The following is a 22,641-nucleotide window of genomic DNA, read 5'->3' as shown; positions in this document are numbered from 1 at the left end:
TATCAGGATTCCTCTAAAAGATGTTTTTAGTAAGCACAGTAGTTAGTGGAGCAGACTGTAGAAAAACAACTAGATATATCAAAATTCCCAAGTATTTTAGATACTTTAAAGCAAGCTTAGAAGACTTGAAAACTGTTCTGTTTACTCACTGAATTAATTGAAAAAATATTTGAAGGTCAGAGGAAGAATTTGTGGGATACATTCTCAAGTCTCAGCATGTAAAACTCAATTTTATCTACGTGCTGAGCTTCTGGGACCTGTTAGAAGTCTCTCTTGCATAAAACACAGTATTAAACTGTCTGTTCCAAAATGCATATATTGTGTGCTAAAGGCATAGACTCACTGGAGTGTTAAAAACTTTGTACACTTCTAAGAAGCTTTTCACATTTCCTGTTGTTTTTTTTTTTTTCTTTGACATTTCCTGTTTAACAGATTTAAAATGTTTTTGTTGGTAAAATGGCAAACATCAACCATCCCACTCTATACAAAGTTGACGTTAACCATAACAGAAAGGTGAATAATAACTAAAGATTCTTAGGGATATCTGTACAATTGCAGCTTGCTATTTCCATGTCTAGGAAGGTGTTTGGAAATTACATTAAATTAACACAAGTGTCATTTTTCACTAATCACTTGTAAAAATGCTAAAGTGCTAAAGCCCTCTCCTATCCAGCACTATACCAGAGAAAAGTAGGCTTTATTATGAAAATGATGAATGATACTTCTTAAACCACATGGCAGATCGGACTCAGTTTTTATAAATCACTCTTGCTGCATTTGGAATGTCCAGAGCTTTGCCTGTGTACAAGAACTAAAAGTCTGTCTCAGTGCATTTTGATCCCTCCTCAGAATCTGCTGCCACCTAATATTAAGACTTGTTTTTTTCTTTTGTTTTGTTTCGTTTTCTTCTTTCTCGTTATTTAGCAGGTAAAGATCAGACTTTATGAAATGTTCTTCCCTTCAGAGTAGGATCTGGGAAGTTTCTTTTTCATCTTTATAAAAAAAAGGGCACAAACTGACATAAGATTTTCATCTAACCTTGATTTTAGATGATAATTACAGTAATATGCTTTCTAAGGACAAAATCTATTGAACTCACAATGTGCCTTATGCTTATCTCTCTGATTTAGAGGTTAAAGTAATACATGAAGTTAGTTTTTTTTTCCCCTTTCTTGAAGTGGATACTGTACAATCATCTTGTATACTTATCTTCTGAGCATCTGCTCAGAAAATAAAACAACATGCCACTTTGACATCCAAGAAAGTGCTATAAAAAGTCTGTTGCTATGTTTAAATGCCTATACTCAGTTGCTATAGCAATAAAATTCTCAAAAATGATGCACGAATTGCCACAGTTCATTACCAGCCCTTTCTGGGACAGGGAGATTGCTGGACTGAGAGGATGACAAAGATCCTCATATTAGAGGACAAAGTTGCCATGTAGTTCCAGGTGCCTTGTGCTGTCATCTGTGCACAAAATGTGGCCTAAATGTACAAATCCTAGTGTGGCTGTGTCAAAAGAGACAGTTGTAACCCTACTCGATTCAATTGCCTCTTCATTGCTTTTGTCACAGAGCTCAATATTTTGAGCAATTTCCCATTTCAGTGCAACACAAGTTGCTGAAAATGTCTTTCCCTGAATTCTTCCAGTCCCTTCATAACAAGTGTGAAAATCAGCATACAGTGTGCAGCAGGCAGTATAGGTTTTGTCTCTAATAGTAGAGTTGTCAGTCTAAAGTGCCCTTGATCCTGAAGCAGCTATGGGAATCCTGCTCTCAAAAAAAAAAAAAAAAAAAGGAAAGAAAGAATAGCTGATGGAATCTTTAGTGTATCTCTGGGGCTTGATGCCTTGAACATTGACTTGCTTTTTGAAGAAAGACGAAATTCAATTTCCTTTATAAAAAAACTGGTACCTCTAAGCTCAGGATGGGATTGCATTATTATTTCAGTCATCTTCTGCGTTTTGTTCTATTCTACTGAGGAAGACTTCGAAAAAACTGGAACGATGTTTGAAAGCAACACAACTATTCTGTTCTCTGTTCCTCATTGCTTGAAGAATCTTCAAGGTCCAGCTGAGGTTGACTCAAACTCTGTAATAATGTTTGTACACTTCAGTTTGAATGTGATGCTGCTAATTCAAAACTGTCACATAACTATTTCAAGTATTTTCCTTTAATGTGAGCTTTGAAGTCCATTTGAGAGGACTCCTAATAAACATTTCCACCACTGATCCGTTTGTGGTATTTCTATGCTTCATTTACACTAATGTAAATTTTACAGTTGACAATATGTGGTTATATGAACAACCTGACTTGAAGGGGAGGGGGTGGGGGAGCAGAGGAGGAGGAGATGTGTGAAACTAGCTTTTAAGTTTTGTGAACTGTCAAGTACCTGAAATGAGGAAACCTGATTTTCTACAGAACACTGTCCTATACCTATAGCATTCTCACCCCAATTCTAACAACATAAATTGATTTTGTATTCCAAAGCTCTTCTGTATAGTCTGTTCTGGATGTTCTATTCCTGAATTTGCATCTGCCATGGAGAAACAAGCATCATGATACCCTGGGTCAGCCTTGGTTGAAACTGCTCACCAGCTTCAATTTGCTGCAGGAATAGATGGGCTTGAACGGACAACAATCTGGCTACATAAGCTTCTTTCCAAGAAAAAAAAAAAAAAAAAGTGGAAAAAAAACCTTGTGCCTATGGGCTAGAGATGCATTTCTTGTTAGGGATTGGCCACTAGCCTTCTTTAATTTTTAGCTATGCATGTATTCTTTCCCAAATCTATTTTTGGCTTTGTTTTCTCTGGAATAATGATTGTGCTGTTTTTCTGGTTGTCAGCCAGCTATCCTTCCCCTGTCTTCCCTGCCCTCCCTCCTTTCCCTCCCACTAGCCTTTGAACTCATCTAATATGTTGAGTTTGGCCAGAGAGGATCTCAAAAGTATTAAGTTCCAATAGAATTGGTGAGAAGAGCTGGTGTGGCAAGGGGAGAGACCCAGCTTCGTGCTGCTGAAGGGAAAAGGCTGCACTGTCAGCTGAAATGATCACTGATTCTGTTTGACTGGCTGTTTGCAAGCCTGGCATGTGTGAAGCTCAAAACAAGGCACAGCAAGTGCTGTCTTTTGTCCCTTCAGACTGGCAGGAGACTAGGAGACAAGTGGAATTATTTTGGTGGGTGAGAGAAGATACAGGTTTTGTTATTCTAATGATTTTGTTCTTTGTGTATTTTAGTTTGGCTACTTGAGAAAAAGCTCTTTTCCTATTTTCCTAGTGGGGAGAGACATAGGTTACAAATGGTCTGTTTGTGCACTGATACCTTAACTTCAGTTTGGAAAACTTTCACGGATTTTTATGAAACACAGATCATGAAAACTACACACTGATAACTCTTCTGTGATTTCACACTGAGTTCTAATAGTTGGTGGCAGTCTTTATGTATGTCTTCTTTCCAAAGCAGTGCAGAGCAGTGTTAGATTGAGCAGACCCTTATCTGTTTTGCAGATTTTTCCATCAAGGCTGCAGTACCTAAAGGGGAAAGAGCTTAGGTTTCTGTAGTCATTGGGAACAGGCTACTTGGTCTGTTCTTCAGTCAGACTCATGGGAATGTTGTTAGTGAACAGGTTCTTCCCATGGCAAATAAATGTTAGTTGTCCGGGAAGAGGGCCCTGTTCTAATCAGTCTTTCCTTATGTAACAGATGTTTTGAAGCTCAGCCAGGGACAATAAAGTATTATCCAGAGAGAGCAGCCCTGATCCTCTTTCTGGCTATTTGAAGAGGGCAGCTGATGGTCAAGAATCTGTTCCCTGAAAATTTCCATGCATCTGAAGTGGCTTCTCCACTAATTATGCCCTAAAATGTTCATGCACATTGAAGGTCAGTGTGCAAGCTCCAAGGCTGAGGAGACTGAGTTCCATGTCACATACACTGCTCACTTGCACCTGCTCCCTTAGGTATCCTTTTACAAGCTAACTTCTATTCCTGAACCTCCAATGATAAATTCCCACTGAGTTCAGTTCTCCTATTTTTGATGGTTACAGACATAAACATAACTTTTGATTGCTATCCCCTACCATAGCTTTAGGTTTTCCTTTATAATATGCAGCCTACTTTCCTTTATAATCTGAGGATTGCTCAGTATGCAAATATTGTTTAATAGGTCAGATCACATACTTCATTCTCTTTGCTTCTGCTTTCATGGGTTTAAAGTAACATTGGGAAAATCTTGGCATCAAACAGATGCTTACAAAACTGATGGGAGATGTTGATCCTGCTCAAAAATAAATAAAGGAAAAATCATCTCCCCCCTCTGTCTTTCTTCAGCTCACTTTAGGAGTTCCAAGGCTCCTTCTGTTGAAATAAACTCATGTAAAAATGTCAGAACAAGGTCTGAGATTCTTTCTGTTAGTTACTGATAAGTTATTCCATGATTATTTCAAAGAAATTAACCTGCATTAGCATCCCGTTTTCTTCCTTTGCTTTATCTGTTTGGGAGGAGTTATTTGTTTTGCTTAGAAACAAACAAAACCATTTTGTCTAGATAATGTTAAATATGTTTCTTTTTCTGCTTAAAACAGGAAGGTCTGGCCTACAGCATTCCAACAGTTACCCTGTTGAATTTTCACTGTCCTTTCTTCACCTGTGCACCTTCGCCAGGGCACTGTGTTGACCATGACAGTTCCTGACCTTGAAATCCACTTATAGGTAATACCTGTCTTTCTGGTTGTATTATTTGTAACTTGAAACAGTTGTACTGATTTCTCATTTGGCGTGTCATTCAGTGAAGTTGATTGGAGTCTTGTGCGTATAAGAGATGCATAGGTCAGCTACTTGTTATTCTACTAACTTTTAAAAATATTTCACAGCCATTTTTGATTGATTAACATATATGTGAGCATTCACTAGTTTTTAAAGTGAGTGCTGCTCAATAAATCAATTTTAATTAAATTACTCATCAAAATAAATAGTATAAATTAGAAGATATGGAACACCAATAAAATATCTGTATAACAACAGTTTCTGTGTATATACACTTCTATTGAGACAGATGGTAGCTTACTGTCTGTGACAATGTTAATACTTTTTAGTCCAGATCTGACATCAAAATTAATGAACTAGAAAACAAACAAAAAAATCATTGTTGAATTGCTTAACTAGCAATTAAAAGCTATGTTTTTGTCTGTAACCACCAAACTCAGGAGCGCTAAACTCAGTGGGAATTCATTGTTGGATGTTCAGGAATGGAAGTGAGCTCTTAAAACTCTCTCTGGGACTGTGTATTCTTAATAACTGAAAAGTACAATAAGTTTTATATATCTGACAAAAGTGAGATTTACTTCAGAAGAGCACAAGACCAGAAAGGTACTATTAGATAATATTTTGACTTTAATTTTAGTACACTTTAACGATTAGGACCTATCCTAAAGCTGCATTGCATAATACCAATGTCTAATAATCAGTGCAGTTGAACAAGTAAGATACGGCCAATTTCACCCAACTAATTTGTAAAATGATCATTTCTCGTTCACAATGATAAATCTTAATTCTTCAGCTTTTCCAAATAAGTGTTTATCAATATGGTTATGTTGCTAGTACTTTCCATGTTCTGAGGTTCTTAATTAGGTGGTCTTATAAAATAAAATAAAAAATTAAAAATAAAAAAGTGTTACCGAAACATTTGCAGGATATAGTGAATGAAGTACAGGGACATATACAGTGAAGAATCACATTTCTTGATCACTTCCAAACCAAACTATTGCATCCCTAGCTGCTTTAAACATACAGTTCTAATATTTTCTGTTGTGTTTGTGCTTTGAAATAATGATTGGTGGCATTTCTATGTTTCATTCAATTACAAAGATTAAGTAATGTACTACATCAATGTAAAACATGCTCAACATGTTTTCAATATACAGACCTCCTTAAGGAATATTAACCCTACAGAGTAAAGGTTACAGCTGTGTAGCTTCTCAGAAGTCAATTAAATCATTTCTGCATACCTTTGCACAGTAAATTGACTAGAAAAAACCTGTGGAATTTACTGATGCCTGAGGAACTTACTGATGCTTGATTTTGTCTTGGCATAGTTGTAGGAATGCAAGTGAAGGCCAGGTATGAACCTGATGAATGAGCTAACTGAAACTGCCGTTATTCCACCTTGCTGCAAAAATTAGGGAGAAAATATAGTTTTAATATTAAAAACACTACTACTATGTAAGTGGTTACTCTGTAATTGAACATTCACAGGGTTCTGCAGAACATTGTTCACTTAGGGTTGTAAATAAAACAAGCTATGTGATTGAAATTTGTGTTTTACTTCAACTTAGTTCAAAAGCAAGCTTACATGCATTTAGAATTTAAGTGTTTTCCTTTCATATGAGTGATAAAAAATAATTTAAAAAATGTGGTACCACTCACTAAGGTTAGCAAATTGATTTTTATGGGATTTTTCTGTGTGTGGGGGGAAATGTAGTTCCCCTGTTTATATTCTTTCTAGATGCCATTGTTGTTTCTTCCAAAAATCATTTAATCATTTATCTGAGTTAACTGGCTAATAAGTTTGGAGGAAAACAGAATAGCTGGCTGTGGCTTTGAATGTAAATATTTCCTTTGACAAAAACACAGGAATGTCATGTTCAGTTAGTAACTTTATCCTCTTTGTTCTGGAGAAAAACAACAACAACATCATCAACAACAACAAAAACAAACAAAAAAACATTTTCTCTGCAAGAGGGTTAAAAACAGAAAACACTTGGAGGGAACACTTAGAAAATGAATTTGTCGGGTTGCCATTAAGCACCATGGAAATTAAAATAAACATTGTTCTAACTAAGAAACATTAACAACAACAACAAAAGTTTGTGTTGGAAAAAATCTTTACATGGCTTAGAAACACATTCAGCACAATTTGACATCATCTTATTTACACAGATCAAATAGTGCAATTGGTCTTCATTTAAATTTAGATATTTTTAAGTGTATAAAAGCATTGCATCTTGTTTCTTAAGCTAGCATGGCAAGCATTGCCAGCTCACAGTTGCATATTATAAAGAAGAAATAAAGCAAAGATATGAAAAAAGATTAGTGAAGCATATTGTCCTGAAGCATTTATATAAAAGCTAGTAATTCTATTTGTTCTAGCTTTCTCGTTTCTTTCAATTTGTGAGGCAAAGCTGTTGGGAAGATGGTTTCCTAATGACTGAAGCCTGGATGACTGGAGATTTGAATAAGAGATGACTAATGAAGGGAATTAAGACTTAAGAAGTTACAAATGCCTTTTTCCTTCAAGTAGCCATCATAATGATAGAATGATCAAGTTATGTTTTGTTCCTACTTTGTAGCAAATGTATGTGGATACTTGTTTAATGAGGTTCTCAATTCCAATAATTTTAACTGGAAGAAAACATATCCTTCTAAATGCTTGATGCTAACACATTGTGTTTGATTCACAGAAGCTTTGAGCTTGATATACATGCATGATAAAGATGATAAACATTTCATAACAATTGCTTTCTGGGCCAAAGACAAGAACTGAAATTAAGTAATTTAAATAAGAAGCATGCCTGTAAAAGTGACTATGGAAACAATTGTACAAGGTAGATTGAATTTACTTATATTTTCTTTACAATAAAACTGTTGCTTGAATTTAGTATAAAAAATAAAATATAATGTACTTTAAATGGAATTATTCTTAATGTAATTCCTCTTGACAACCAGAGAAAGGAAACCTGGCAAAATTTTATAATGGAGGCAAATAATTTTAAATTATTTAGTGACATAAGGCCATTTTCTTTCCTTAGTCATTTGTTTGCAGTTTCCCTTTTGAGAATGTGTGCAAAAAAAAAAAAAATCAATATCCCTGATCTTAGATCACTTATCAATATTATGTTAGGATTGCTACAGATTGGTGGGACAAATTCTCAGTACTGAGAACTTTATAGTTTGTGAGCAATTGGGGTATGATTTAATCTGTGTCTAACATGCCTCAACTGAAGAGGTAATGAACTAGAAGAGCGTATTCCTGTCCAAATCAATTTGGCATGGCATTCTAATGACGCTTGTCAATTATTATACTTCTTCTCCTCTTCCGAGATAAACTTAAAAACCTTTATCATCAGGATTTCAAACTTTTGCTTGGTTACTTTCTCAAAACAAAATTTTACTACTTGACTTCATGAGCTGTTTCAGATACAGCTACCATTATGCACTTTGACATGTAGCTTGAGAAAATGCAGGATAACGAGGGATATACTAGACAACAGAGCTGAAGTTTACAGTATAAGTCTGGAAAATTATATGAATTTCTAGGAAAACATGGTGTTTCTCTTAAAAATATGAGGCTGAAAAGGAGATGGTATTGCAACTCCTCGCTAGTCTAGTATCAAGAGTTGACATTTGTCTTTTTTTTCCCCAAAAATTTCCTATTGGCAAAATTCTGGGTAGCCAAGAAAATCTCTTGCGATGTCAGTGAGTAAGGTTTTTGACTTTCTTTTAGGAATGACAAATAACTTTAAGTCCCTTAATGTACATGTTTATGTTGAGAGACAATTCCAAAAGACAGATGCTTGCTGATTTCTTAGTAGCTGTCCTTGGAGTGAAGGTAATTGTCAAGTAGATATTGAGAGACCGTGAATGAAGCGTAGTAGGTATCGAAAAAGAAGAGTTCCCTGACTATTATCATGTTCCTTTGATGGTCTGTACTACCAAGATTTGATGTTAGTGAGCTTTGATTGCTTAGTCTGCCCTGCAGCCTTTACAACAGGAGGACAAGATGTAACCACTAAGGTGAAGGGCACAGTATTTATCTTTGTGTTGCAGCAATCCGGTGCAAAGAAAACTTCAAAGATTCAAGATAAACAAAATGTACGGTTTGTCTCTTTGGAGCATTTCTGTACTGAGTGGAAGCTTTGATAGTGTTTTTCATTAGTGGAAAAGAAAGTAGGGTGCTTACAGACAAGAATTAAGTACAGTTTGGCTTTCATCTTGTGCAAGGATTGTTAGCAGTCTATGTACAGTTAGCATATGAAGTAGAATATAGCAATAGTGCATGAGGAGTTATAATAATATATATTATCTTTCCATTGTTAAAGCAATCACATTGTGTAATTTCTCATATAAGTTCAGCTTACTAAGGAAAATATTACTTGCCAGGAAAATATTACTTAGCGTGAAATAGCTTTTGAAGTTGTGAAATCATGTGACTGATACCATGTAGTCATTCTAATTATTTTTTGCAAAATTTGAATGCCTCAGGAAGAAAGGTTGTCCATCATATCTGAGAGCAACTTTTTTTTTTTTTTTTTTTTTTTTAACATTTCACTGACAACTAAGACCTGACTTATACTGGCTGAACTAGAAATAAATATTAGATAAAGGGAAGAGCTATTTTCAGCCTGTGTCTCAAATAGTTGATTTATTCCTTTCAGTTTGTACAGATGATTGGACAAAAACAAAATCATGTTTTTTCTGACTCAGCCATATGTGAGGCATTTGGAGCAGAAGTGTAGGCAGTACTGTGCAATATATCTGATAGGTAAGGCAATGGAAAAGTTTAAATATATATATATATATATAAATGGTAGGCGGAGATAAGAAGAAGGAAGAAAGAAAACTGTGTAATAATCCTCTGTACGTGTGTGTGTAAAGACCTTTCTACAAGTCTGTTTCTTGATCTGCTGGAGGGAGACAGGTGGGAAGATGATTTTTACTGGTTCTCACCTATGTTTTCTATTAAACAGTACCACAGTAAAATGGAATTTGCTTTATACAGCTATAAAATTGGGAATGTCATCTATCGTGTGTGTGCATATGCTTATGTGCATTAAGATGGTGTGGAGTTTGAAAAGTGCTGGATCTCTCTTTTCTCCTGCAAAGTTCATTACTACTTGTATGATGATCCTTAATTGTTTTAATAAAACTGAAAATATGTTCAGTGACCAGCCACCCAAATACCCTCTTTAAAACATTTACAGTTTGTTCATATTCAATAACCTAAAATGTGAAAAAGCAGGGAGATGCCAAACATTCTTCTGAGATGTGTTTATTTCTTCAAGAAGGCAACTTAGGAATTTAGCACAATGCTATCCTATGGCAACAGGATTTTAGTCCTGGCTGTGGTCTTAGTATGTGTGTGCAATGGGAGAATGAAGAACACTTTTTCCATATTTTATTCTCTCTGCTGTAATATCCCTTCCTTCAGCAGTGCTAAATACTCACAACGGGTATAAAGATAATTATCCTTTGTTGACTTTCTAAATACCAGTTCATTTCAAAAATTGAACCTGCTTCTACCATTCTCTGGAACGCACCATTTAGAACTGGATATCAAGGTCACACAAACCATTCACGTAATCCATCGTGGTTGAAAGCATCTTTAATACCCATCTACAAAAGTTAGAGCTCTTTGGGTCCAGAGGCTGTATAACCACTGCTATTACCTCTCCTCTGAATGCACGTAATCCTTTTTTGAACTCACTCACATGCGCTTCTTTTTACAACTTCCTGGGGTAACAAATTCAATTATATAATTATTCACTATATGAAAGTGTTTCTTTTGTCTTGGTTTCTGCTTCGGGCATCCTCTTCTTGTACTGTGAGGAATTGTGAGCAAATAATTAATTGGTTGTCTTTTCCAGTAGGTTCATGACTTTTTTTTTTTTTTTTTTTTTTTAATCTGACCTCTATATACTCAGTAGTATCCATTTTTCAGGTTGAAGAGCTCAAGACTATTTTTGCATAGAAACCATTTGCAATTTCTGTTGTTCTTTTCTCTATGTACCCTTTGTATTATTTCTGCATTCTTTTTGAGATGTGACTACAACTTGAAGATTTGGACTTAGTACAATCATATTCTATTTTGTTCTCAATTCTTTCCTACTAATTCTTAACATTTTTGTGTTTTTGGCTGATGCTGAATGCTATTTTCAGAGAAGTACTCAAAATGACTCAGATCTTTTTCTGACTAGTAAAACGTAACAATGGGTTCTGATTTAGCTAAGTTTATTTTATTTTTTTCCATATGTGTTGATTTACATTTTTTCAGTGGTGTCCATTTTATAATTTTTAGTTACTTGCTATCTTATTACTTACCTTGGCTGGCTTTAGATCTGATTATCCCATCTCACTTTTCATCAGTTGTTGTACATGCCTTCTTTTCCAGATCCTTCATGACAATGTTGAACACCACAATCCCTATGGGAGTGTCCTCTCTGCAGCAGAAAGACAGACCTGTAATTCCTACCCATTAACTTCTTCCTTAATCTGAGAGGTCTTTTTCTCTTGTCCTGTGAGTTTTCTTTCCTTCAGTTATCTGGTAAAGAATGTTTTCAAAAACTTCTCTTCGAAAATACGTATAGCCTGTGTTAAAATGCTTGTTGTCTTCTGTAAAGAAATTTAATGAAACGGCAAAGTCTGGAATCCTGTACAGGCCTGTCTATATCATTCTTATAGCTACATCTATTCAATAATAACATCTTATGTGAAGATCATAACTGTCCTACAGAAGAAATTAAAATAAGCAACTAGAACCGGTCTTAGATGATAATAAAATTAAAAGCAATCAGTCCTCAAATGAGATATGTTTCATTCTGGCAGAATACTAAAGCATTTCAAGGTCAATCTCAAGATATTGAAGGAGGTGTTTGGACAGAATGAGCATCCTTTCTTGTTTATTCTGTTTGTTTTCATCTCAGTCTCTTTAAGATTTTTATTTCCCCTCCAGTACCTCAGGTAGTTAATGTGCAGTGTCCTGTTTCCGTCTTTGCTGGAATGCTGTTCACAGGCTTTCTAAAACACTAAAAATTTGTTTAATAACATAGCTTTTGAAGCAATGGTATTTCAGCATTTCTTCTGTTTTAAATTTAATAGTGATACAGTTCTATGGTACTGTTAAACTGCAATGACTTGTTATATCCTTTTAAAGCACATTTTCTAAATAGCCATTTTTCCCTTGTTCTATATTTTTTGTTTCATAATGTATTAGATGATTGAATCTTTTTGTAACATTCTACAACTGTTATAAGGTTAAGATATAAAGTAGCCCTAATTCCATTACCTCAGCATAACTTTCAATGTTTAGCTTATTTAGTAAGAAAAGAGAGAAAAAAAAAAAAAAAAAAAAAAAAAGGAAGACAGTAAATGTTAATGTATACAGACTGTAGACTTATGAGTTATCTATAATCAGGTAAATAATATATTTAGTTTATTCTGATTGTATATAAAATTATAATTGGATATCTATCACAGTTTAAGACGGTAGTGACAATAGAAATACTAAATTTGAGCATAGCTGAGCCAGCACTAAGAGTGACTGGTTCTGTTAAGTTTAGATCAATATCAAGATGTGATTATTGCTTTTCCCCCATATTGCCACTCTGAGCCTCTACCAGAAGTTATCAAACTTCTAACAGCTACAATGGATCGGGAAATGTCATGGAACCCCAGCTTGAGCTACACTGCAGGTTGTGAACAGAGAAGACCAAGAAGCAAATACATACCTTATCTACTTATCTTACTGTAGAGGTAGTACGCTTTGGAAGAGACACAGAGGACAACTAGAGTGGTATCTTATATTTCAATGGCAAATCTTGATACAAGATATGTTCTGCTTTCTTTTTCAAGTCTCTTCCATAAGTAACTCTGCTCCTTTTATCCCCTTCTCGCTTCCCCCATTTTTCATCTTAGGTTTTGAGGCCAAAATTTAATATATATATATATACGTATATATATATACATATATATATTATATATATTATATATGTAAGTCCAGAAGTCTGTCACTCTCCCTGCAGAAGTAATTCTCTGGTTTAAGCTCATCTCTTCACTAGGGGCTTCCTGTGCCCAACACTTATTTAATAATAATAATAATAATAATAATAATAATAATAAATGAGTGTGGGTTTTTTTAGATGTTGATGAGATGAGATTATGCATAAACCCGGTACATGGTTTTTGGACCTACTCCTGAATGTAATCAGTAAAGGAATGCTGTTGGCTGAATAATTTTATCAGGGAAAGTTTTTGACAAATTGGAAATGAACATTTTGCTGCATTCAGTTCATGCTATTTCAGAAGAGCAGAGCTATTGTTTAGCTCAAAGCTTTGCTCTGAACTGTATAATGACCCATAAAAATGTGGCTTTTTGTTACAGTGCATGCCAGTCAATCATAAAAATTCCTTTCTTGTTCTGATAGCTTTGATCTTTTCTAGCTTTCCTAGTTCTGTTTTTTTGGAGAATAATCTTTGAAAACTGCAAGAATAAGGTTAGCAAACAATCTGTTCTTACAGCCTTAGAGTTTTGTGTTCGGTAGCATTCTAAGTACAAGAAAAAGTTGTGTTTTTTCTACCAGGCTTTTCAGCATATACAAAGCAATCAAGGTTTTTTCCAAATTTCTGCAAATTATAATGCTCCTGAATATAAAACTTCAGCCAACAGCCAAAATGGGCATCACTTCCTTCCATGTGGGTACCTGTAAATCCTGCTGAGATGGATTTAAAAGTAGGAGGAATTACATACTTGGTTTGTTTAAATCTCATTTTAGGAGCTTAACTTTGATGTTGCACATCTGAAAATGCTGATTTCAACATAGTCCATGTTTGGTGTACTTCTGTGTTTCCTCAAAGTGAGGAAAGCAGCAGTAGGTGGTTAAATTCTTAGAGTCCAAATAGTATCTTGAGAGAAAAGCAATATAGGAAGATTGAGTTGCTATTGCAATGGATAGTCGATAGGAGTCCTCTATTTTTGAGGACACCCGCAAAATAAAGCCTTGATTGTCATGGCTTTTTTTGCATTACAGTGTTTTCCTGATCCTGGAATTCTGTAGACAAGGACTTTATATGATCCGTATAGGGGAAAGGCAAGTCAAGAATCTCTTACTTTTGTATTAGTAACGATCTGTCTTCCCTTGTTTTGAATTCTGATAAAACCTAAGAGCAGAGCTTTGAAAACACAGGAAATATGAGCTTGCTTTTCCTTTCTCATGGACAGCTGTCGTTTCTCTGATCATCCTTACATCAAGTCAGCAACTGTCATCTTCGTTTTTTCAGAACTGATACATGCTTTCTCCACGTTTCCCCACATTAAAATGAAGAGCTTAGTGTGTTTTGTTTGTTTGTTTGTTTTTCCCTCCTGAAGCTACTTCATTTGCAAATAACAATAAAGCAATGGCAAATTTTTTCTTCTGCAATTTTGGCTGTGGCTGCTAGACTGCAGCCACTGGAAAGTGTCCCTCTGGTAGACTTTCTGTTTCTTGACCCTCCTATGATAGTTCAGGCCAAGGAGATGAATTTGACATCTAAGAGCAGGAGAGAATCAGAGCACTTTATTCCTCAAGCCAGAAATGACCTGAGAGAGCCTTGCAACTGCTTCCTGAGATTAGGTCTCCCTCCTGGAACATTGATAATTTCAGACTGGGGACAAGTAGGCAGAATTCTACTTCTTTCAAGTTATCTGTTGAAGTACCTTTGTAGTTAGAGAGATGCATCATAGTGGCATTACAACTATCAAAAGTTCAAATTAAAAGATGCAGGGCAGTTGAATCCTTATTTCAAGGACATGTTTGCATTGGGAGTTTTTTCAGATTTCTGATCTGAATCAGAACATGCTCCAAAGAACAGAAAGTCATAATGTAGGTTGCTTGCAGGAAAGATCGTCTCTAAAAGCTCACCAAATTTTATTTACAACTGAGGTTTACATCACTGCTGTGGCTGCATTATGAAATATCGTCCTGAAGAATGCAAAGGAATATTTTATAAGACATAAGAACAACTGTGTCAACAGCATCCCTAATGGAACAGTTTCTATGGTAACAGTACTTCTGCATGATGTGTGGAGTTTGGATAATGTATTTTACCTCAGTCTCAATTACCACATCATTCTGTCTGATGGAATACCTGTGCAGCCTTTAAATTATTAATCAAATACTCTTCATTGGTTTCACCCATAAGTTCATAACTTACAATTTAGCATAATTAGCTGAAGAGGGAATACTTGATGGAACAGCTATGAATAAGTTCCTCATCTGAGATTCATTCAGTCTATAGCTAATTTAGTCAGTAAAATGCACGCTGAATTTCTTTGCTAAATTTAGCAGTATCAGGGTGGCCTTTCTCACTTTAGGTATGGTGAGTCTTTGTTTTTAAATCTCAGTGTTTTTTTTTTTTTTTTAAAAAAAAAAAAAACCTTGTCTAAACTACTGAAAGTCTGACTTCACGTGGTACATAAGTTGAACAGTCCTCTTCACAGCACACCTTTTAAAACCAAAGTTAAATAAATAAAAGATATGTAAGAACTTCATAGTGTGAAAACAAAGCTGTATGAATACAACTGAAAGGTACTTTTCAGCATATTTTTATTATGGTCCCAGAATATTTTCAGTAACAATAACACGACCCACAGAAAACAGTGGATGATTCAGCACTATAAACAAAACGTCTTCTGCAAAATATGCTTGCAAAACCTTGTATTGCTTCAATAGGTCCTTTGAGCAAGAATAGGACTTTTGGCATGGGCTTTGCATTGATTTTTTTCCTTCTTTGGATAATCCTGAGATGAATTATCATGCTTTGTTCAACATTTTTTTTTTTTTTTTACTATGTCCTGTTTCTGAAGCTTGATATTTATATAAGAAATTAGCATAGCTGTTAGCTTTCAAACTGTTCATGTTCCCAGCAAGAGCAACTGACAGTCTGCATCACAGAACTGGCATGTTATTGCTTATTCAGCCTTCTAGATCTTATGTAGGAGTGAAGGGGTGGGGTTTTTGTTTTGTTTTTCTGACCTAATATACATCATCCAGTTTGAGATGTTACAGTATAGATGACTGTGCTGTTGAATGAGTGGAAAAAGTGACTGGATCAGTGACTGGGTTCAAATAATATAGTTCATACTCTGCCTGGCACTACAGGTGAAGGTGCTTGAGGGTCTGTTCTTTTTGTTAGACATGGATGTCAAACAGGAACACACTCCCAACAGATTTATTTTACCACAACTTATTTTGACACCCCCAGGATGTTGTTAAACTTGAGCATAATTAGGGAGAGCCACTAAAATAGTCAGTAGGTACACATCCTGTGAGGGGAATCTTAGGGAACCAACTGGTGTTGCTTAGCCTGAAAAAGAAACTACTTAAGCAGGGTCTAATAGCAGTCTTGCAGTATGTAAGATGTTAATGAAAACATGGACTCACAAACTTTACTGAGGTGCATAGCAGGAGAATAAGAAGCAATGGTAATGAAGTATGACAAGGGAAGTTCCAATTGTACATAAGGAGAGAGGGAGGAATCACTGGGGAGATAATTAAACACTGGATCAGGTCTCAGAAATTCTGCAGCTTGCCTTTGGAAGTTTTCAACTTCCCATTGGACAAAGTCCAAAGTAACTTAGTCTAGTTGCTTAGTGTCAAGACTGCTTCAAGGAGAATTCTTTGAGTCTGGAAATTGATCCTCCAGTCTGACCACAGTAATGTATAAGCGTGGTCAAGTAAACACCACCTAGTCTGCGAAAGACAGCTGCTTTGAATAAGATGATACTATAGTTACTTCTTTCCTGGTGTAAAGCAATGTTTTAAAAAACTCTCCAAAAATGGTTTCATTATTTTTTTTTCTCATAAGCAAGAAAGAAACATATCCATGCTCTTTTGGATATGTTGATTTTTTGCAACTGCAAACAATAGTATTTGTGTATCACAGTAAGCAACTGGGAATCTGATTTCGTGCAGGAAACATAAATAATATGCTTAAAATAAAATACTTTTTTTTTGCTGCTTTGCCACTTATCTTTGCAAGATGGAGAACTTTAGTATAATCTCCTTGCTTGAAAGACTGCTATTGCCTTTTAAGAGCCCTATTTATTGTTAGTTTGTTCAACGAAGTATGTCTCCTGGGATTGCTATTTCTAATTGGGAAAGAAACAATTTTGTTAAATTTCTTCATTTGGAAAATGTTTTGCTTGACTAGCAACAAGACTCACGTGTCACTAAGTAATGGTATTCTGCCCTAATTATTTTCAACTTACTTATGTATCTGAGTTAGGTCTTTGACAGTAACTTTCTTCAAAATATAAAAAGTAGATATCCAGCTATGCTGGAAAACAGAATATTTTGCAGAATGCTTATATTTTCAAATACAAGTTTTACATATTACTTGATATAACAACCTTTAGATTTAGAAGACGAAGAAAACAAATACACACACACCAGAAAATTTGTTTTCTTTTTACGTTAATTAAGAATATAGTCAAATGCCAATTAGAGAGAATTTCAGCTCAGGTTCCCAACTCAGCCTACATCACAGACAAAAATAAATGTGTAACTAGAATGTGATGTATAATACATGCAGTCTAAACAGTAGCAATGTATCTAGGTTTCTCCACATCTTTGAAAGGCGATATAAGAAAAAGAAATCCAAATGACTGTTATTGACTTCATGATGCTTATTTAGGCAAAGCTTTGTTTGTCTGTAATATTACCTGTTGGTATTATTTAGAAACTGTCATTAACAATTTCCATTGGACTCTTTATCAATGTACAGTTCCTGCATCAAATAATTCTTTCAGGACCACAGGAGCAAGATCGATGCTACCTCCTAAACAAACTAGCATGTTTCTTACAAATAGTAGGTTTATTTAGGAGGAGGAAGAGACCAAAATCTTTTGTCATGTGTCATTTTCAGTTCTTCTGGATTTCCTCTTATTTTAAGGTCACTACCTTCTATGTTGTAACGTGATAGGAAATATCTGGAGGAAAAACTTAGCTCTGGATTCCTTTTGAACCCTCCTGAATGACAATGTACTATTCTCCCACTCTTCTTCACACTTCCTTGTATGCTATTTGTTATGCTTAGAAATCCTTGTTCTCCATGCCAAATACCCACCCACTCCATATTCACAGTCTTCCTGTAAACTGCATTTCTTTCGAGGCTATCAAAAATAATCTGCAGTTAAGAAACATATCAACTCTGCCTTGTAATCTGACAGTCTTCTGATCACCAGATTTGCTACTGCAGGCTGAATTCTTTAACTGTGAATAAATCAGTACCTAATTTTTTCCCTAGTATCACACGTGCTATCTTATTCACCAAATGTATATATTAAAGTACCCCAACGTTCAGCCCAGCTGGTTTCTTAGAAGCCATCTGCCTGGGCTCTGTTGTTTGTTGTCTTGTTCTTGTCAGTCTAGCTGAAAGCCCACTGATGACTGAAGAGAAGAAAAGAGGTCACTAAGAAGTAGGATGAGGTAAAAATGTATGTTTGTACGTTAACAGAATGCATGGAAACATATATCTCTAAATTACAGAGTGTGGGTGGGTTGTTTTTATTTATTTATTTATTTTCCATTTTCATAAAACAAGGGAAAGAATTGTTGAAATGATAAAAAGCGAATACTGATGGGAGTGATAAGATGAAATTTAAAATGCAGGAGGCCTATCTAAAATTTTCAGGATGATATCATCTGTTAGGTCTTGAAATAGTCAGAACTGTCTAAGCTGGCACTGGACATACATGTACACTGTGTTATGCATGTGTAGCAAAGGTCTGTTAAATGATTTTGAAAGACAGATTTCTGTGAGGTAAATGATCTACCATGATGAAAATCATAAAAGTTCTACCTGGTTCATTTGTAGACATCTTTTTCCTAAATAAGGATTTGAGTGTAAACCTTTAGTAAGGTCATTGAAATAAAGGTAGTTTTCACTGGTGTTTGAAAGACTGAACCATGTGCCTTGATACTCATTTTCATATCTTCCACTTTCTGAAGAAAAGTACTTGCAAGAGAAATAAACCTAAGCATTGACTGCTAACAAAAGAACAATAATGTAACTGTTGCTAAAACAAAGCTGACAGATAATATTTCACAGCCAAAAAAATGCAGTTTTCAGATGCAGTGGCAATCTTTTAATGAGTCTTAACTTTGTGTTTAATTATGTTAAAAATAATTATCAGTATGTAAAATCTTAATGTCTAATTGGTTTGTCTTTTAAAGTATCAGGGAAAAGCCTAAAACTGAGACCAAAACGGATCCTAGTGGAGTTAAGTACATAACTCCCAGAAAACGTACTATGCTAATCTGTTGGAGTTACTTACTGAGTTTCTTGTTATGCTGATGTAAAATTTTGCATGCACAACCAGATAGATGCTTGCTGTATTTTTCTTACACTTCTATTAGTTTCTTTCTTGGTTATATTATCACAGAATCATAGAATGTCTTGGGTTGGAAGGGACATAGAAGATCACCTAGGTCCAACCATATGCCATGGGCAGGTTTGAACTCCCACCAGACCAGGTTCCCCTGGGCCCCATTCAACCTGGCCTTGAACACTTCCATGGATGGGGCATCCACAGCTTCTCTCTGGGCAACCTGTTCCACTGCTTCACCACCCTCTCAGTGAAGAATTTCTTCCTTATATCTGATCTAGATCTACCATCTTTTAGTTTAAAGCCATTACCCCTTGTCCTGCCAGTACACTGCCTGATGAAGAGTCCCTCTCCAGCTTTCTTGCAGGTGCCCATTAGGTACTGGAAGACTTTTGTAAGGTCTCCCTGGAGCCTTCTCTTCTCTGGGGTGAACAACTCTAGCTCTTACCTGTCATAAGAGAGGTGCTCCATCTCTCTGTTTTTGTAGTTTTCCTCTGGACCTGCTATAATAGCTCTGTGTTCTTCTTAAACTGGAGGACCCAGAGCTGAATACAGCACTCCAGGTGGGATCTCACAAGAGCAGAGTTGAGGGGGAGAATCACCTCCCTTGACCTGCAGATAATTCTTATTTTTATGCCAGGGAATGGATGGCTTTCTGGGCTGCAAGTGCACATTGCTGGTTCATTTTGAGATTGTCATCAACCAACACCCTTAAGTCCTTCTCCTCAGGGCCACTCTCAATACATTTTCTGCCCAGCCCGTATGTGTGCTTGGGATTGCCCTGACCTAAGTGCAGGACCTTGCACTCGGCCTTGTTGAATTTTGTAAGGTTTATTGTTGTGACAAAATTATTCATGTTTATCCCCTTGCTCTTAGGTTGCAATCTAGAAGTGTTATAATTGTCTAGAATAATTAAATTGTATTAAGTTGTTGGAGGATTCTTCTTGGTACTTCTCAAAATGAAAGTAGATGCCTTGAATTCATGTAGTAGTTGCATACACTTTGTATTTTTGTATACACAGAAGTATCATTCTGTATGGCTTTAAACAGAAACCCTATTTTATTTATCTTCCAGGTTGCACCTTGTATAACTGTATGGATATTATTGTAGGAAGAACTCAAATCACTACCATCATTACAGAGATACCTTATATTAGTCCTGGGGCTATGACCATGTGTTTTAGTAAACGATGACTAAAATGGCATCTTAATATGTTGCAAACTAGGTATTAAGTTTATGAGATACCAACTTCTTAACATAACAAGTAGATGCAGTAGAAAGCCATTTTTTTTGTATGTTGTAGATAATAAGAAAAGTATCTTCTAATTTCCATGTAGTATGTCTTGTCACATAAAAATGTAAATGAGTCAACTTTAGCTCTTTTTTTTTTTTTTTTTTTTCCAGTGGATGTTCATATTACACAACAATTTTGAAGTGCCAGTGCAAAATCTTAAGACATTCTGAATCTCTTGTTATATTGTTTTTTCTTGGTTTTCAAATACTGAAACTGCTTACGTATGCCAACAAACTGTGTATCTTAAATGCTGTAACAATGCTTTGTGCTTGAGAAGGTTCCCCTGTGATACAAACATAAGAAAAATCGCTGGTTTCCTCACACTTGATTTGAATACAGGTGCAAAACATAATTCAAAATGCTCTATTAATTCTGTATGCTTTTACAGCTGTATAAAAGGAATGCAAAAATATACCTTTCTAATATGGTAACTTTTTACAACGACTTTGCAATACAACAAAGAGAAAAGCTACAAAAAGCAGCTCACAGTTGTCTGGTTCATCTGCATTCATGAGTACATAACTCCCATTGTTGACAAATGACAGTAGTTTCACTTGATTGGAGGCAGCATAAGCTCAATAAATATTAATAAAAGTGCATTCTTAACTGTTCCATTCTCTCTCTCTCTCTCTCTCTCTCTCTTTTTTTCCTATATCTTTGTGGTGTGACAGAGCATTTGAGGTCATCTGCCAAGCTATCAGTGGAGATGGAGTAAAGCACCTTTAAGCCTTTGCTAACACAGTGCTCAGCTGTGACTCAGAGGGTAAGTTAGCTGATCATACTTAGCTTTCTCTGCTGTGGTAAAATGAGTTGCAGAGAGAACACACTGAAAGCCAAGGGCCTCTAAATACTTTTCCCTTTTATGGAATGGAGCTCCCAGATCACCATTTCCTGGAGATTGTACTCTAAGCCTACACAGTGGTAAAAGTAAGTTCTCTGCATTCACTGATCTATATCTGACTACAAATTTGAGCTTGGGATCATTTTTTTCCTAACTATTTTAAGCAGTAAGTTTACAATAACAGACAAATGTTAAGAAGCCTCCTCTTTTTTTTTTCTTCCCCCCCCTTTCTTTCTTTGTCTCATCTTAATGTGGGAATAAGTAGAATCTGGTGAACAGCATAGGTATTTTGTTCTTTTTAAACTCATTTTGTAGGTGCAGAAGGCTTGTGCAGACTCATGTTCTAGAACTTCGCCCATGTCTCTTCTTCTTGTGACATGTGAGTTAATCTCTACAGGTATTCAATTTTAAAAGATAATTTTGAAGGTCTTGCAATTTCAGGAGTTGTTCTTGCAATCATTTACTCTGATAAAAATACTGCAGTAATCTCATGACAGACTTAGATAGGGCAGAGCTAGTCCAGACAGAGCTTGTTCAATGCCTAGCAGAAGATGAATCTTGCAGTAGTGTTAGTGACTAGCAAAGGTAGTAGCCCTTATTTCCGCATCCAAGCAGACTGTAGCAGTGCCATCAAGGTGTGCAGATGCTCTGTTTGTTTGAAGAAATTTCAGAATATGAATAAACATATGCAAGCTTTTTATTTTACAGTTCTCAGAACTAGAGTTTTCTGGAGAGGTATTCGAGAAAAAAAAAGCTCAGAAGAACAAATATTCCCACTTATCAGCCTCACAAAGACTTGGAACTTTTTCCTCTCTTTAAGATAACTTTTTAAGGAAGTCCGAGTAAGGTTCTAATTGTGTCAGAAAGTGGCTGAACTCAGTTGACTCCAAATCTGGGGGTTGTTACTGTGGTGTGAATTCATCTTTCTACCCTCCATTCTCACTTGGCTGTACTTTCTATGCTGCATCTCTAAAACAACACAGCTTGAGATTTTTCCCTTTCTATTTTTAGATAAGCCTGTTGACTTCTTTATCTTTTAAATTTTTCTTTGCTTTTTAAATCTGAAAAAATGAACTGAAAGTTGATGTGCTTAATAGCTCTTACTTGTATCAATATGACTTGCATTACTTTTGTTTTTGTTGAAGTGTACTAGGAACTCATGTAAGACAAAGAATCAGTTTGATGTGTAAACTTATACAACTCTGCACAGGACTCTGGAAATACACTTTCGGCCATGGCTTAAAACATCCCTGATTATTCAGGCCCAGCATTCTGTTGAATTGAGCCTATCAGAACTATTATAAATTCATAATGCAAATGCTAACAGAGCTTGGATAAATAGCCAAATTAATCTTTTTTGTTTGTTTGTTTGTTT

At 35.6% G+C, this 22,641-nt stretch overlaps 1 protein-coding gene across 24 annotated transcripts in view; it reads left to right on the top strand.

Annotated features, from left to right (window-relative positions):
• The window catches only part of IRAG1 (inositol 1,4,5-triphosphate receptor associated 1), a 98,153-nt gene that overhangs the window by 38,356 nt on the left and 37,156 nt on the right, over positions 1 to 22,641 (top strand). For 9 of the 24 annotated variants that reach the window (XM_035327828.1, XM_035327826.1, XM_035327850.1 and 6 more), the window contains exon 2: positions 21,097 to 21,188. The gene's annotated coding sequence lies outside the window, so the exon portion shown is untranslated. Of the gene's footprint in view, positions 1 to 7,515; positions 7,597 to 11,153; positions 11,286 to 18,093; positions 18,232 to 21,096; positions 21,189 to 21,581; positions 21,646 to 21,974; positions 22,278 to 22,641 lie in introns of those variants that run through there. The other 15 variants (XM_035327840.1, XM_035327833.1, XM_035327837.1 and 12 more) reach the window with 10 other exon arrangements.

Source organism: Oxyura jamaicensis, chromosome 5, assembly GCF_011077185.1.
Source record: "Oxyura jamaicensis isolate SHBP4307 breed ruddy duck chromosome 5, BPBGC_Ojam_1.0, whole genome shotgun sequence".
NCBI lineage: Eukaryota > Metazoa > Chordata > Aves > Anseriformes > Anatidae > Oxyura > Oxyura jamaicensis.
This window is presented reverse-complemented; position numbering and strand designations above follow the sequence as displayed.